The 16,319-nt window shown below is 40.4% G+C and overlaps 1 protein-coding gene and 1 long non-coding RNA gene across 10 annotated transcripts in view; one reads left to right on the forward strand and one right to left on the reverse strand.

Moving 5' to 3' along the window:
* Positions 1-704: 704 nt before the first annotated feature.
* LOC145722568 (uncharacterized) lies at positions 705-4,285 on the reverse strand. Its single transcript, XR_014146908.1, has 3 exons — positions 4,100-4,285; positions 3,903-3,974; positions 705-1,014 (listed from the first exon to the last, which is right to left on the reverse strand). It is a non-coding gene; the product is annotated as an uncharacterized LOC145722568 (long non-coding RNA).
* Positions 4,286-4,303: 18 nt separating this feature from the next.
* The window catches only part of TBC1D5 (TBC1 domain family member 5), a 528,942-nt gene continuing 516,926 nt past the window's right edge, over positions 4,304-16,319 (forward strand). For 4 of the 9 annotated variants that reach the window (XM_081826016.1, XM_081825991.1, XM_081826055.1 and 1 more), the window contains exon 1: positions 4,304-4,467. The gene's annotated coding sequence lies outside the window, so the exon portion shown is untranslated. The remainder of the gene's footprint in view (positions 4,468-16,319) is intronic. The other 5 variants (XM_081826005.1, XM_081825999.1, XM_081826011.1 and 2 more) reach the window with 2 other exon arrangements.

Here is a 16,319-nt window from a genome sequence, read left to right on the forward strand (position 1 = left end):
TTTCTTTTTCCTAGATTAGATTGCAGGCCAGTCTCAGCCCTGTCAGGGTACTCTGTAGCAGTTGGGGACTAACAGACCCCTCAGGTTTTCTTTTGTAGATTAAGGATGTGAGACACTAGAGAGAAGCTGAATCCCTAGAGCTACAGTTGTGGCCTCAAGGATGGGGTCATTCTGTGGTTTTCCAAAAGGCCAGCTGGGCCTCCCAGCCTGAAACCACCCAACACAGGTGATGGGAGATGACTGGGCTGGTTTTCCATGTCTCTTCACTCCCTGCCTGACAATAAACCTCTAAGGTAATCTGAGTACATGTATGACTCTTCCTTGCAACATGGAAAAACCTGACTAATTCTCAGTACTCAGTAGTTCAGGAGAGAGATGAGGAGGATCTGAGGTGAGATGTGGGTGGAGCTGGAGAAGAAAGCCCATTACTTGGTGACTGAATGCTGTAGGATATAGAGGAGTCAGGCAAAGCTCCCAGGTTTTCTGTTGGGAGCCTTGGGGGGATGAATGCACTACCAACAGAAGATAGAGGACATAGAAGAAGAGACAGGTTTGGAGGAGATTTGCAAAATTCAGTTTGAGCAGGTTGGGTTTGGGGTGCCTGTGGGGACACTTGGGACACATCTCTAGCAGACAGTTGGATACATAGGTCTATTCTGGTTATTATTGCTACCTAACAAACTACCACAAAACTGAGTGGTTTAAACAACGCTTTTATTTATTTACCCACAATTCTACAATTTGGGCATGGTGGAGAATAGCTCGTCTCTGTTCCCTATGGCATCAGCTGGGGCAACCTGATGGGGCTGGAGAATCCACTTCCAAGATGGCTCACTCACACGTGTGGTCGATTGTGTTGTGTCCAATGGGAGCACAGCTGGGCTGTTAGCCCAGGTCCTCAGTTTTCCTCTATTTGGCCTCTTGAAATGGCTAGGTTAGACTTCTGACAGCATGGTAGTCTTGGAGTAGTTAGATTTCTTACATGGTGCTTCCTCCAAAGGGCAAAAACAGAAGCTTTTGTCAAAAACAAAACTGAATGAACAAGGAAATAGATTTTATGCAGATTACTGCAATGGAAAGAGTACCCAGATTTGAAGATCACAGTGTTTCCGCAGGGCTTTGCCTTGTACTTTTACAGGAAGGAGTAGACAGGTTATCAGTGGGATGACTTATAGTCGTGAGATAGGGAAACTGAAGGAACCCCATGAAAGATGGCTTTTTTGCTTCCTCTTTTCTTACTAGGACCTACACCATCACCCTACACATGCCTTATAGTACAGATAATGTATGTCTTCCTTGCAAATGTCAAGGAGTTAATGATTTCTTTGGAGTCTTCCAGCACAATATATAACATCTAAGGAGTGACCAGGTGGGGTTTTCATGAACATTTTCTCAAGACTCCGGCTCCGGGGCATAAATGACTTATGGAAAACACTTAAACACACATATTTGTTCCTGGATGTCTGAGAAGGCATGTGCAAGAGGCTACAGTCCTCAATAAAAACAACAGACCCCAAGTAAAGATGAAACTCATTTTTCTTTCTTTCTGAGTCACCCAGATGCTCTGTCTGCACTCTCTCTATGTCTTCAATAAACTCTCCTCTTGGCTTGCATTTGAGTTCTTCTTCTTTTTTTTTTTAAGGATTGAACTGAAGAATTTTATTATAGGTTAAAAATCACAGCCCCCTAATAGAGCAAACTTTGAAACAATGTGAACTCTTTCCTGCGTCTTTACAAATTGGAGTAAGTCATGTGCTTCCAGGAGTTCATCTGACCCTTGGTGGTTTAGATATAACTGGATTGACCCCCATATTTCCATTTGCTACAGAAGTCCAAAGCCATGCCACGATTGTTGGCTACTTTCTGAACAGCTTACTACCTCATGGCTTCCTCTGCTTCTTGGGTTCTTGATCCACACATGCTGGCGAAGTGCTGCTTCATCTAGACCTGGGTGTAGAACAACTCCTTGATTGTGTCGAACCAAAGCTTTGTAAGCATGTGTGATTTTATGGATGACTCATTGAATCTGTTACAGAACCGGACTGGATTGCCAGACAGAAGAACCAAGCAGCCCTCAGAGATCTTGGAGGATAGGAGGTTTATTTAATGCCAGCAGGCTCAGAGGAGAGTGATCTCCAAAGGTCTGAGCCTTGCATTTGATTTCTATCTTGTGCAAAGACAAGCACCCTCTTGGCTGGTCCTGCGGGAACCCCGCCAGATCCTTGGACCCTGCATCAGTTGGAACTGTTTTGTAATTAGGAGATGTCTTAGTTGGCCAGGGCATGTTTATCTCTGTGTCTAGCTAATTTCAAGGTAACAAACAGTCCTAATCTCAACAAGGAGGTTGAAGGGTTTGTGCCTGACCTTGTCAACAGGTTCAAGCAAAAAGGGAAAGATCTGGTTTTGGTCTTGTCACAGGTAAATAAGAAGTCATCTGCTAGTCTTTTGAGAAAGAGTGGACAAAGAGTCTCGTCTAAGTCATATGGGGAAGGGTGGTTCTTTGTGGTAAGCCATGCCCCAGAACACAAACAGGTAGGGGGGATTTCTTAATCATTATTTTCCATGAGTACAGGTTCCAGTAAATTTCAATGTTGTCACTGCAAAGTCTTCTTAAGGCCTCAGCCTGGAACTGGCAGTCGTTGTTGCCACATTCGATTGTTTAAAGCAGTGACAAGTCCAGCCCACATTCAAGGGGAGAGTATTACACAAGGCCATGGATATTGGGGTTCATCACAGGCTACCAAAATAGTTTCTCATAGTCTGAACCTTGGACTGGATATATTTAGAATGGGGTGCTATGAGCATATCCTAGGTGGTAGCTGCAACTATCAGGTGGGATCACTGTACGTGTGTATATATCGGTAAATGCATAAAAAAGTCCATCAACATTTCAGACCTATCAGATTGGAGGCTTGAGGGTTGTGATTTTCCTAGTTTCTCACAAGCCCTTGTTAATAATGTTTCTCGATTAACATTTATCCCAACATTTTCTGGAATTTTGTTGCTAGTTATGGTTCTTGAACATCATCTCGGTAGTCACCTTGTTCAACGGTAATGATGACAGGACTTAGCCAGAAATGCCGTTTAGTAGGTTTTTACATTTTAATTATGTGCCCTGATTAGACCTGGTGAGAGGCATTAACTTAACCTGTCCAGCTCCTGCAACAAAGAGGGCCAATAGAAAGATAGGGAATCCCTATGTGAAGGGGGGTGTTTGTGAACAAAGGTCTCCCACACAGAGACCCTCCACGGAAGCTAGATAACCTTTGAAAATTTGACCTTTTTCTGCCTTGGTTTCCTTCTTCCGGACTCAACAGTATCAGTTTCTTTTGGAGCTCTTTGCGAAGATAGGCTAATAAAAGACCATAAATCTTTTTTACTAGGTGAAGCATTTGCCACTCTAATTAGCATTCCCATTCAAAGGCTTTCATATTTGAGAAACGAACACCAGCATTCCGTGTGCTAGGGTAAAGGGAATCTTAAATCATAAGTAGAGGTGGAGGACAAAGACAGAGTTTAGGCATTGCTTGTGTTCTGATAGTCATCAGAATTTTACTGAGATACCACAATGCTGAAGACACATACTGTCCTAGGTTTTACGAGCAGAGATAAAATCCGAGCCTAGTATTGTGATTTGTAAAAAAAAAAAAAAAAGATTTATATAGGTTATAACAAAGTAGATCTCCACAAAATGTTAATGACTTCCCCAAAGCAGAGTAGAGTATGTTTCAGAGTAAGTGACTGGCTGGGTCCTGAAGCATGAATAGGAGTCTACTCAGCTGTGGAAAAATGTCCAACGGAAGGCCATTTACACGCAACTAGGAAATGTAAATTCTGAGGCAGGAGGACCAGCCTATTAGGAGTTTCTCAGAGGCTGACATCTCTCTTACTCTCAGTCTCACCCTGGGAAGGTGGTGGTGGGTGTGAGTGGTGAAGTCCAGGTGGCAGGTTCCTAAGGCTACAGCTGCGTGCTGCTGGGGGAATGAGAGAGGATAAAGAGAAAGTTTGCGGGGGGGTGGGGGGGGAGGTGGAAAGAGCCCTCCCGCGCATGCGCCCTAGTAGTCGGCCGGCTCAGCAGAGGGTTTGGCCTGCGACTCACTCCCCACGTCGCGCCTCGCATGGCCCCACAGCCTGGGCCCCGAGAGCGAGCGCGTTGCGCGCTCGCGCAGCCTCCAGGCCGGGCGGGCGCTTGCGCACGAGCGTCCTGGGCGTTCGAGCCGCGGGGTTATTAGAGGTGGAGCGCGGGGAGGGCGCGCGGCAGGAGGCGGCCGCCGTTACGGCGCGAGCGTGGTCACGTGGTCGCTGGTCACCGCCGCCACCGCCCCCTGCCGCCCTGTTCTCTTTCTGGTCGGGCCGGGCCCGGCCGGTTCCACGAGCGCCTGGCAGAGACTGAGGGAGAGAGAGAGAAAGAGGAGGGGAGGAGGAGGATTCAGGGAATAGGAGCTGGGGAGCCCTTCTGCGCCACAGGTAAAACAAGATGCTGATGATGATAATCGTAAAAAAGCCGAGCCCCCTGAGCGCCTCCGCCTCCCTCCAGTGCAGCCCCACATGCAGTCGCTCCCGCCCCGGCCTCCCCCTCTGCCTCTCAGGACCACTCCCGCCTCCCCCAGCGCCGCTGCTGCAGCTGCCGCCGCCTCACGGGAGGGCCTGAGGGTGCTGCTGCTGCTGCTGCTGTCGCCGCGAACGGGTAGTCGCAGCATCCCCGTTTGTGCGCTTCCCGGATCATCGTGGGGGCTGGGTGGCGGGAGGGAGGCTCCTCTAGCCCCAGGGCGGGTAGGACGAGGGGGCTGCTTCCCCCCAGTCCGCCTGCCTTCCCTGCCTCGGGAGGTTGGGGTATAGGCTGCAAGGCCAACTGCTGCAAGAGGGTAGAGCCTGGTGGTTGGACTGTGGCTCAACTTCCTACTTGGTAAATTTCCCTGTTCATATCAGCCCTGGGCGGCACGCTTCCTTCGGAGGCCGGAAGTGAAACGGGCCCGGAATCTCCAAACCTTTTAAAATGCAGCCTTTAGACTAGAGAAGCCTTTCAGCTTTGAGGAGAGAAACGTGGCCCTGTTTTAGTACGCCTTAAGTTTATTCACCTGTAAGAACATGCAAGTTGAGGCCTTCAAGGATGAGAAAAACTTTGTGAAAGTTGATTCCCCCTCTTCCCTGCTTTTCCTGGAAAAACGAACACAAACCTCCTAAACAATTTTTGATTCTACAAATGACCTAGAGTTTGTTCAATACCAGCCATTAACTAGTTTTAGTTTCAGGAATATGATTTAAAGTTCACATCCTAAAGATTTTTTCCTGAATAATAGTTTTCAGGAATGAGTTCTATTTGTCATCTCTGAATTGGACTAAATCCCGAGCTTGTAGCGTACAGGTTGCACAGCTTTGGGCCTGATTGCGTGGAGATTTCTAGAACCAGTCATTATTTGTACTCTTTGTACAACAAAATACAGTACAGGGAAACTGTATATTAGTAGTGTGCTGTTGCACAAAATACTGACTTAAAGCAGGAAGTAGTAAATGTAGGCATTGTTGAAAATAAACCTTTGAACACTTAAGTTCATTTATATGTTGGTCATTTTTCTTAATGAGCTTTTCTGATTACACATCTTGGAATTTTCATACTATATCGCTAAATTCAAATGTAAACTTGAGCATTTAAAATTTTTACAACTATCTGCAATGGAGTCAAAGCAGTGCTTCTCAAACTTTAATGTGCATAGGAATCCCTTGGGGCTCTGGTTTAAAAATGCAAATTCTGATTTAGTAGATCTGTGATGCATTTTGATATTCTGCATTTCTTAAAAGCTCCTAGGTGCTGCTGGACAAGGAACAATTCTTGAGTAGCAAGGATGTGGATAATGTGTGTGCTAAGAAATAAAATGAGGTGTCAGTGAATAAGAGCCTTAATTCATCCTGAGTGTAGAGGTGGTTTTGAGAGAAGGGGGAAAAGGCAGGATGAACTGAAGAAAGTTCCCCTTAGGGTGATACTTTATGAAGAATGAACAGGCTATGTAGGGATACCAGGGAAGGGGATAGTAGTATTGGGGTGAGTTGCCCCAACTGGAGGAGTGCAGGTACCAGGTGTCCATGCTGTGGTGCATACATCACCTGGCCTGTGAATTTTCCATGGAAGCTTGGTGTATTTCTAGCTGAAGGACTCAGCTGTGGGTAGTTGGGTTTTATCAACTTATAGACTATGAATCCTGTGTCTCTGAATCCATTGCTGGGATGAAATTTTCTTTTATTGGTGACAGTATTGAGTGTTTGCTTTTTCTCTCAGATGCAGCCTCAGTTGAGCAATGCATTCCTGAGCCTTGGAAGCAAACTTGGTCAAGAATTTAGGGTCTCCACCTGCTGAGGTTATCCTACATGGATTCAGGTTTTTTCCTCATCTAATTAAGAAAATGTAAATTGAAAAGTGTCATACTTAACCTCATACTTTATGTCTATAAAAATGGTTGTACCTAACTTTTTAAAAACTCTATTAAAGTGTAACATCAATTATTTTTAGCACTGTAATTGTTATAGTCTTCATTCTGTTCCTTTATCATTGTTATTTCATGTTCTTAAATAGTATGTATGACAGTGCTTTTGAAGCACAAAGTGCCAGACACTATTCTAAGCACTTTATGTGTCTTAACTCATGTGATGCTCACAACAATCTTTAAGGAAACTGAAGCAGAGAGAGGGTGAAAGTCCTATGCTAACACAGAGCTGGCACTCTGGCTGGCTGACTCTACAGTCCATGCTTTAACAATCTTCTGAATGTAGCTTTTATGGAAGAAAATTAATTAATGATACATTTTAAAATCCCCTTTCACTAGTATTGTTGAAAATTACGAGCTTTTCTTTCATTTTAAAATCCAAACTTGTAATCTTTTAAAAAAATTGCCCCCATCGTATAATGAAAACTTGCCTCAATGCTTGTAATCTTTTCTGAATAAGATATTGAAATTTGCAAAGCTTTATTTTGTTTGGTCAGACCATTCTCTTTCAAGTCTGTAAGTCAGTGTTAAATGTGAAAGTAGGGTCTGCTTCCTTTTGACCCTGCAAGTTTTCGTTCTTCATTTTTTTGCCTGTGCTTCTCTTCCACCTTCCATCCCCTTTCCCCCTCTACGCATACATAGTAGATTTATCCTGTATTTGTTATCCTGGCATTTAGGATTTTTTGGGGGGGATTGATGGGTCACTGACTTTTTATTTGGCCAGTAAGGGCGATAACAATCTAAGCATGAGTCATTGTTACCATATTTTAACACTGGAAAAGTAATAAGGACAACTTCAGTGTTTTGTCTCTGACCGCTTTTATATCAGCACCAGTCTGAGGAGTGTGCTTATACACTTGGTCTAAGACCGTTCTCTTAACGTGGAGAGATGATTAGAATGGCAGTAATGTTACAGTGTGTGTAGTGGAACTTGAGAAATGAGATTTTGTGGCTGTGGGCAGTTGTGGGAGGGGAAGTGAGAGGAGAGGGCCTATGGGCTGATTCCAGTAGCATTAATTCATTAACTGGGATAATAATTTGGGAAGTAAGTCAGTATAACAATAAATCCCTGTTGTAAATGTTTTCTCTAAGTTCATACTCTGTTGTGATGTCTGTTGTAATGTTATGCTGGTCAGTTACTTAGCCTCATAGTGCCTCACTTTTCTCAACTTTAAAGTGAGGATAATAGTAATAAGTACCTCAGAAAATTGTTTTGAGGATTAAATGAGTATATATGTATAAGTATAGTATATATACATATGTAATGCTTGGTGTCTGACACAATGCGTGTTAGGTACTGTCTTACTATGTAAGTGTTAGGTACTGTGTTTTACTATGGATAATCTACAGTGTGGCTGATCATAGCCACATAATCAAGACTGACTGTATTTGAATGAACTTCATGGGAATTGTACATTTATTTGGTATGAAGCTGTATTGGCCAGCAAAACAAAGTTTGTACTTTTTGGATTAAATACAAAATTGGTGTAGTAATTAATGCTCTTATCCCTTTGGGGAATTAAATATGAATAAATATGGTTTGGCTGTTCAGATCTTTCAAAACAAGGAAGGAAGGCTGTAGAAATAATAAAAGATGGTTTTGGTGGTGGTATGAAAGGATTGGTTTAAAATTTTCTAGTGTAGTGTTGTGAAGCCTAGAACAAGGTAACCTTATTTCTGAAGGTTTTTCTGACTGTAACTTTTACCTCCCTCAGCAGACTCCTTTGCTCCTTGAAACAATCCATCTGTCCTTGCATACTCCAGACCTGATCTGCAGCCCCTTATCTAAAACCCACGGTGGCATATGTGTCTCAGAAGTAAAATTTTTGGAATTTAGAAAATTAATATGGTGCATATGCTATATATCATGAAACCTGTGGATAGGAACAATCACCCCATAGTTGTACACATTAATTTTCCCAGCAAATTTATACATGTTCACACTAAGTAGAATAAAAAAGACCATAAAAAGCCTCATGTTAGTTTAGGCTGTGTTTTCTTGACAGCTTAGAAAACAATTTTAGTTTTCAGAGTTTTTTTGATTTTTGGAATTGGACATGAGGGGTTGGGATCTCTCTCTCTATATATATTTTATAATTTATCATAGTACTTGTCTCTTTGATTAGAAAAAGAACTGGAGTATAGGATTTGTGTGTTAACATTTTCTATTTTTAGCACCTGTCATGGAACCTGGCATGCAGTAGATGCTCATTAAATGTCCACTAGTTTGGATGAAAAACATCTAAAGATAATATCATTCAGTCATTGTTTTGTGCTACATGTGGTGTCTCTGACTGACTCCATGAAAATATTTAGTAATTGCAGATTTATTATTTTTCTTAACTCAGTTGCCTAGGGAAGGTGATTATTGGATTACTTTTTTGAGACAAAATAGACTTAAGAGATTTGAAATAGGCATTATAGATGTTGACAAATTTTTATAAATTCGTGTTGACAAGAATGCTTACATTTACTCTTTTATGGGTCATGAAGTCTACATTTAGAAGAATGGTTTACTTTTTATAAAATGATTGGATTTAGGGGTGCCTGGGTGGCTCAGATGGTTAAGCATCTGCCTTCGGCTCGGGTCATGATTCCAGGGTCCTGGGATTGAGCCCCACGTCGGGCTCCTGGCTCAGCAGGGAGCCTGCTTCTCCCTCTCCCTCTGTCTCCCCCCCTGCTCATGCTCTCTCTCTCTCTGTATCTCTGTGTCTCAAATGAATAAATAAAATCTTTAAAAAAAATGATTGGATTTAATTTTGTATGATAACTTATGACAGACTAGTTATGGTATATCTAAAGAAAATGTTGCTGTGCATAAATATCTTAGGTTGGATAATTACAGTATGATAGCCTGCCATTAGAAATTTTTTTTTAAATTTTCTATTACAAAAGGTAATGCCTATTGTGAAAATGTTATAAAAACAAATGATCAAAAATAATGGCCTGCACTATTGGGAATTTCTTCAGTTCTCTTGGGTTATATTGTCTTGAGAGAGGCTAAAAGAAAAGTCAGATTTGTACTGCAAGTACTAGTTTAGAAACCAAGTTGCAAATGTTGGTTAGCAACGAAGTTTTCTTACTGTTACTGAACATCTAAGTAAGATAAAAAGGTTGAACTAAAAGCAATTTGGGTCTTTACTTCTAAATAATGGATCTTCAGAATAATTAATCAGTGAGAAGTAAGCCCCCACTTCTCATATAACCACCTTGGGGGAGATGAGATGCACCTGCCATCTGATGGAGTTGGAGTGGTCTAGCACTGCAAGAAGACTGAGCCTAAGTTACAGGTCCTGGCTGTAGATGGGTGTATTCTGTTTGCTGGTAATTAGTGGGGATCAGAATTGACCCCTTTAGGTTTCCCAGAATATGTACCTTTGGAGGTATTCCACTAGCTACCTTGTAGGAATCCAAGAAGAATTACTAACATTACATCTCTTGCAACCCTGGGGTGAGATGGTGGATTGATTGCCCTGGATCCTTGGTGGGGCTTGGGAAAGAAGGTGGAGTTGATAGGAGATGGCTACATGGTACCACTGTTTCTCTGTCTACTGCATTGATTAAACTAGACTTCTTTTTCTTCATGAAGTCCAGGAGTCTTGTAGTAAGAAAGCTCGTTTTGATAGGTACATATGTATGGCATAGGGAGGCTTGGGATAAATTGTCTCCCCTCTCCAATCTTTGTTACTCTTAATAGTTCAGGAGTTAATTTTAACCTTTTTACCTGTGTTGTGTGTGTGTATTTGTATTGTAGATCTATATGGATAAACATGTATGTGCAGATACAGCTGTTTTTTAAACTAAAAGTGGATTTATGCTATTTTGTTACTTGTGTTTGTTTTTCATTTAATATTTTATATTACTAATGGTGTTACTCTCCCACACACTTCTTAGTGGCTCTATGACTGTTCCATTGTATGAAGGTACTATTAGTAGTCCTCCATTCTTGGACACCTAGATTCCTTTCAATCCTTGTATGACAAGCAGTACTACACTGAACATTATTGTAGCTAATATTCCTTTGTGCCTATGCATTATTTACTTAGGAAAAATTGTTGTGAGTGGAATTATTAGTAGGTTAAAGATATGCCCATGTTTAATAGTTTTGAAACACATGACCAAATTGTCCACTTTACCCTTAACTACAAAGCTGAGAGGCCCCATACTTGCTGTGATTGGGTATTATCATCTTTATTTTATTTGGGCTTTATTTGGGCATACTTGACTTTACACCTCTTCCTCTTCTGCCTTCTTATAGACTTTAACATTTCTGTAGTTAAATCTTGTTCTTCCTTTATGAGTCTTGTAGGCTTTTCCTACCTTTTGTTTATATAGCTATTAATTTATATTTTAAACTATTTTTATAGTTTCAGTTTAAAATTATGAGTTTACATTATTCCAGAACATGTTTAGTTGTGTAGTGTGAAGCAGAGGATACTAAATTTTTAAGCTTTTGATTAGTTTCTCAGTACTACTGAATGATTTATTCTTTCTCTATGGATATCAGAAGTTTTATCATTTTGTCTTCTATTCAGTCCCACTGTGTTTTATTTTTTATTGATGGGAATGAGATTTTTCTCCGTGTGTGTATGTGTGTGTGTATTTTTTCTACCTGACTATTGCTGGTCAATAGAAGAGCCATTGATTTTGTGTGTGTGTATTTTGTAATCAGTCACTTTCTGAATCTATTATAACTGGTTTTCAGTTGATTCTCTTACATTTTCCAAGTAGATAAGCATACCATCTGAAACCAGCCATTTTTGTAGAGGGTTTTTTTTTTTTCATGATTAATTTTCATTTATGGAAGCTGTGTTGGAACGGTTTTCTTAATTTCATTGACTTGAAATATGTTTTGATATGGTGTCACTGTGAATTAATATACCCAGTTCTCAGAAGGATTTAAACATATTTGGAAAACCACTTCAAGTGATCACTCTTATGGACTGAATGTGTCGCCCCAAAATTTGTATGTTGAAACCCTGCTCCCTCACTCTCCCATGTGATGGTATTAGGTGGTGAGACTTTTGGGAAGTAATTACGATTAGACGATTAGATGAGGTGATGAGGGTGGAGCCCTCATGAATGGGATTAGTGCTGTTATGAGAGTCAAGAGAGAGTTTGCTTCCTCTCTCTGGCATGTGAAGATACCATGAGAAGTCAGCAGTCTCCAACCTGGACAAGGGCCTTCAACCAGAACTTGACCTTGCTGGCACCCTGATCTCAAGAGTTTAGCCCCCAGAACTGTGAGAAATCAATTTCTGTTGTTTATAAGCCTTCCAGTATATGGCACTTTGTTATAGCAGCCGGAACTGATAATCTCTAAGGACGCTTCTGGCTTAGAAGTTTTGTGATTCTCCTTTTATGTCAAAATACTCGTGGTAATACACAACGCTCTGGTACTTAAAGTGCCTGCAGCTTCCTTTATAATTGTGGCTGTCTAGCTCCACTGCCCAAGTAATTATTCTGAGCTTTTACATTTTCATCTCCTTAGAGCTTGAAGATTTCTTTCTATGTGATTTGGCAGAAATTAAAAGGGAATACTGATAGACTACAGAGATCAAACTGTGCAACATTGGGTTTGTTTATTTGCAGTATCAGGTATCATGATTTTCTTTCTCTGGTCAGGTAGTATAATTTTTCTACTTTTTATGGTGAGTTTTCTTTTTCAAGCTGTGGCCTTGCTATGGTCTACTTAAAGTTCTCCAAGCCAAATTACGTAATTGTTAGAACTGAGTGTAATGGAAGCCATTGGGAAATGATAGACCAGGAAGCAGTGAAGATAGGATGGAGTAGGAAAGGTAGGGATGGGGAAGTGCCTGGATGTATCTCTTTTTTCTCTGCTCCCCTTCTACTCTTTGGTTATCCTTTTGTACTTCTTTGCCCTTTAAATGATTTTATGGCTTCCTATTTATTCTCCAGATACACTTCATTTTCTCTTTCAGAGAATAGCTCCACTGCCTCCTTTCTACTTGGATCAGGAGTACAGATGCTTTCCCCCAAGGCTGCAAAGTAGCCCTGATCAGTACCCCTAATATCCTTCCTCTTTTTGTCACGAAAACTACCTGCATAATGCCCTCACCAGGGGCCATCACGCATCCTGCCTTGCAAAGGGTGTGGCAAAACATTGATTAACTTGAGTTTCCTCGTAATGTAAAACCACTGTTTTGGAAGCATTAACAAAATGAGAGCAAGAGACTATTATAAAGACAAATTGTGAGAGAATTGTAGAGTAATATCTGAATGGCTGAGGAGATAGTGAGAGATTAATGTTATAAAGAGAAAAAAAAAGGTCCTGAAGAGTCTGTAGTCTTAGATCTCCAATCTTGATTTCTTCTGTGAGCTTTAGACCTGTGTATCTGATTGCTTGTTGGATAACTCCACTTTTGATGGCCCACAGACAGCTCATGTTCATAAAGTCTGCAACTGAATTTACCATCTTCTCTTACAAAACCTATTCCCCTTCGCGAGTGAATTATCTCAGTGGATGACTCCCACCTTCTTTCTGGTTGTTGAAGCCAGAACCCCGATAGACCCCTTTTATTCCCCAAATCCTCATGTAATGGCATCAATCTCAATGGATTTTAAGTCTTGAATCCATTGTCTCTTTATGCCCAATACTCCTACTCTGGTATATTATTTCTAGATCATCATCTCTTGCCTTTGTCTCTGTAGGGTTTTCTGACTGGTGTCCCTGGAGCCAGGTGATCTTTCTAAGCTCTCAGCTGATTCTCTTACTCTCTAGCTTAAAACCTTTCAGTACTTTTCCATCATTTATTGCTCAGTCTCGTGTCTCCTTCTGCCTCCCCTGTGATTTCATTATAAAGTACTGAAATCTTTTGAGTTTTTGGAACTATTTAGGATTTTGCTTGCCTGAAGCCTGGAATAGTCTTTCTGTCTCTTGATTTTACTAACTCTTGTGAGTTCTTAGCTGTAATGTCACTGCTCTAGGGATCTTCTTATACCACTAAGTTTGTGTTGTCCTTTCCTATTTGGCCAGATACCCTCCCTGTACTACAACATAACATTTATTATGTATTATAATTGTCTTTTTACCTAACGATCTCTGTCCCACTTTTGACTGCTCTGTGAATGCCAAAACCATGTATGCCATCTTTACTCATACTCCTGAAGCTGTGACTATTAAAAGTAGGTGTCCCATACAATGTACTGTTTTAAGTGCTGAATATATAGCAGTAAATAAGAGACTGTTCCAGTTATTAACTGCTGTGTGATAAACCACTCCAAAACTTAGTACCTTAAGACAACAGTAATATTTATTTACTCATGATTTTATAATTTGTATAGGATTCAGTAGGGTTAGTTTATCTCTGTTTCATTTGGTGTAGGCTCACTGGAGGTTAGAGTTTCTACTTCCAGCATGGCTCACTCACGTGGCTGGCAGTTGATGCTGGCTGCTGTCTGGGAGCTAAATTAGGGCTGTTGACCAGAGCACTTGCATGAGGCTTCTCCATGTGGCCTGGGTAGGAGTGGTGGGTTCTGAGTGTGAATGTCTCAAGAACAAGCATTCTAAGAGGTAGGAAGTGGAAACAGAATCTGATGAACATTACTTCTGCTATATGTTATTGGTAAAACTGTCTTTTATTGGTTAAACAGCCCAGATTCAATGGGAGGAGAATTAAACTTCATCTCCTGATGAAGAAAGTAACAAAGAATTTGTGACTATGTTTCATCTGTTATACAGACCTAAAAAACAAACAAAAAATCAAACTACAAAAATTGTTGGATGAGGGACGCCTGGGTGGCTCAGGTGGTTAAGCATTTGCCTTTGGCTCAGGTCATGATTTCGGGGTCCTGGGATTGAGTCCCACATCGGGCTCCCGGCTCAGCGGGGATTCTGCTTCTACTTCTGCCTCTCCTCCTCCCCCTGCTTGTGCTCTCTCGCTTGCGCGCTCTCTCTCTGACAAATAAATAAATAAAATCTTCAAAAAAAAAATTGTTGGATGAGTTAAATCCTATCTTTACTTTTAACCTCCCAAGAATCATGATAGTATATCACTAATTAAAGAAAAATCCGGGGCACCTGGGTGGCTTAGTTGTTAAGCGTCTGCCTTCAGCTCAGGTCATGATCCCAGGGTCCTGGGATCAAGCCCCGCATCGGGCTCCCTGCTCTGTGGGAAGCCTACTTCTCCTTCTCCCACTCCCTCTGCTTGTGTACCCTCTCTCACTGTGTCTCTCTCTGTCAAATAAATAAATAAAATCTTTAAAAAAAAAAAAATCAAACGAAACAAAGTGAAATTTTAAAAAGTAACTTCAATTCCTACCCTTTTTAATTACTATATATTTTTTCTGTTATTCACATAGTTCCAGAATTTTTTAGTTTTAATTGTGCATGTAAACTAATTTTAATCAGTTTTGTGTTTTTAATTTTTGTTTTTTGTAAGTCTTCATGCAGTGATGTTATTACTCAAGTATATTACTAGAAATGGGGTTATTGTGTGTGTGTGTGTGTGTGTTTAAGAAATGGGGTTATTGTATAAAGGAAATACATGATTTAGATTTTGATTCTTATTGCCAAACGGCCTAATAGATAGTGTTAATTTATACCCTAACTTTAGTGCAGGGTGTAAATTATATTTGCCCATAACTTGCTACTGGAAAGTATTATAAATCATTGCTTTGGTTAACGTCTTGGCACAGATTGATTGATTGCTTTTATCTTATTTTTTTAATGCCTTTTTGGGTTTTTGTGGTTGATTTGCAAGAGCTCTTTGCATATTATAGATTTTAACTCTTTGTCTATTATGCATATATTGCAGGTATTTTCAATTTGTCTTTTAATTTTGCTTATACATTTTTAAAATTCTTACAAAGAATTTTTAAATTTGTATGTAGTTCCAATATTTGTTTTTTTCTTTACTATTCTGTTTCTTGGCAGAAACAAGATTAAACTCAGGTCCTTATTTGTCATCTTTTTACTACTTTGGCTAATCTTCCAGTAGCTTCATTACACATGTTGCTGGTGGAGAAAAAAAATCAATAGACTAATGAATTCCATAGCAGTTATGCAGATGTCTATTTAGGGAATGAATTTCAGAATCTTATCCATCTCTTAATGGTCTTATAGTATAATGGAATTGATCAGTTTTGGGATTTGGCAAAATTCTGTCCTAGATTATACCAGTGAATCAAGCTTAATAAAGAGTAATTGTTACATCAGTGTTACACTTACCCACAAAATAAAACTTTTAGTGATTGAAATATAAAAATATGAAACCTATTAAAATTGAAAACAAGGTAATATGGTCAGCTATATTATATGGATAAAGTAATTCCCTGATGAGATTTAGAAATGCTAGAATTTTTTCTTTCCTTAGGAACAGACATGATAGTGAGAAATTACCAGGTTAAAATCTACATGAAAGCAGGAATTTTGAGAAGTAAACAGAATATTAAAACTGCTTTTCCTCTGAGGATATTTGCCACATTCTAGGGAACTTTTACTTTAGTTTTGAGGGTCTCACAAAGCACAGGGTGTAGAAATTAAAGCCCATATATGCTCAGGGAGGGGAGTCTAATAGGATATTCCTTCCCTATAAAACTGGACTCCAAAAAAGCTATGGTCATAGGGTATGGTTAAACCAAGATTAAAACCCTTCTCATGTTCTTACTCACAGGAGGCTGTAAGAATGTTTGCTTTGGGCTTGAAAAAATACCTGTTCCTAAGGAGTTAAAACCATAAGCCTTCCTCCTTGATTTGCAGCTCAAATTCAGTGTCACCTGGTCTGAAAGAACCTCAGATTGTGAATTTAAAGGTGGTTCTAGGTGCCAGGCAGAAGCAAATGAAAATGTATGCAGGTTGCATACATTTTTATCTTCGGT

This window comes from Leptonychotes weddellii, chromosome 1 (genome assembly GCF_054177405.1).
Source record: "Leptonychotes weddellii isolate Sample4059 chromosome 1, ASM5417740v2, whole genome shotgun sequence".
In the NCBI taxonomy this organism is placed as follows: Eukaryota; Metazoa; Chordata; class Mammalia; order Carnivora; family Phocidae; genus Leptonychotes; species Leptonychotes weddellii.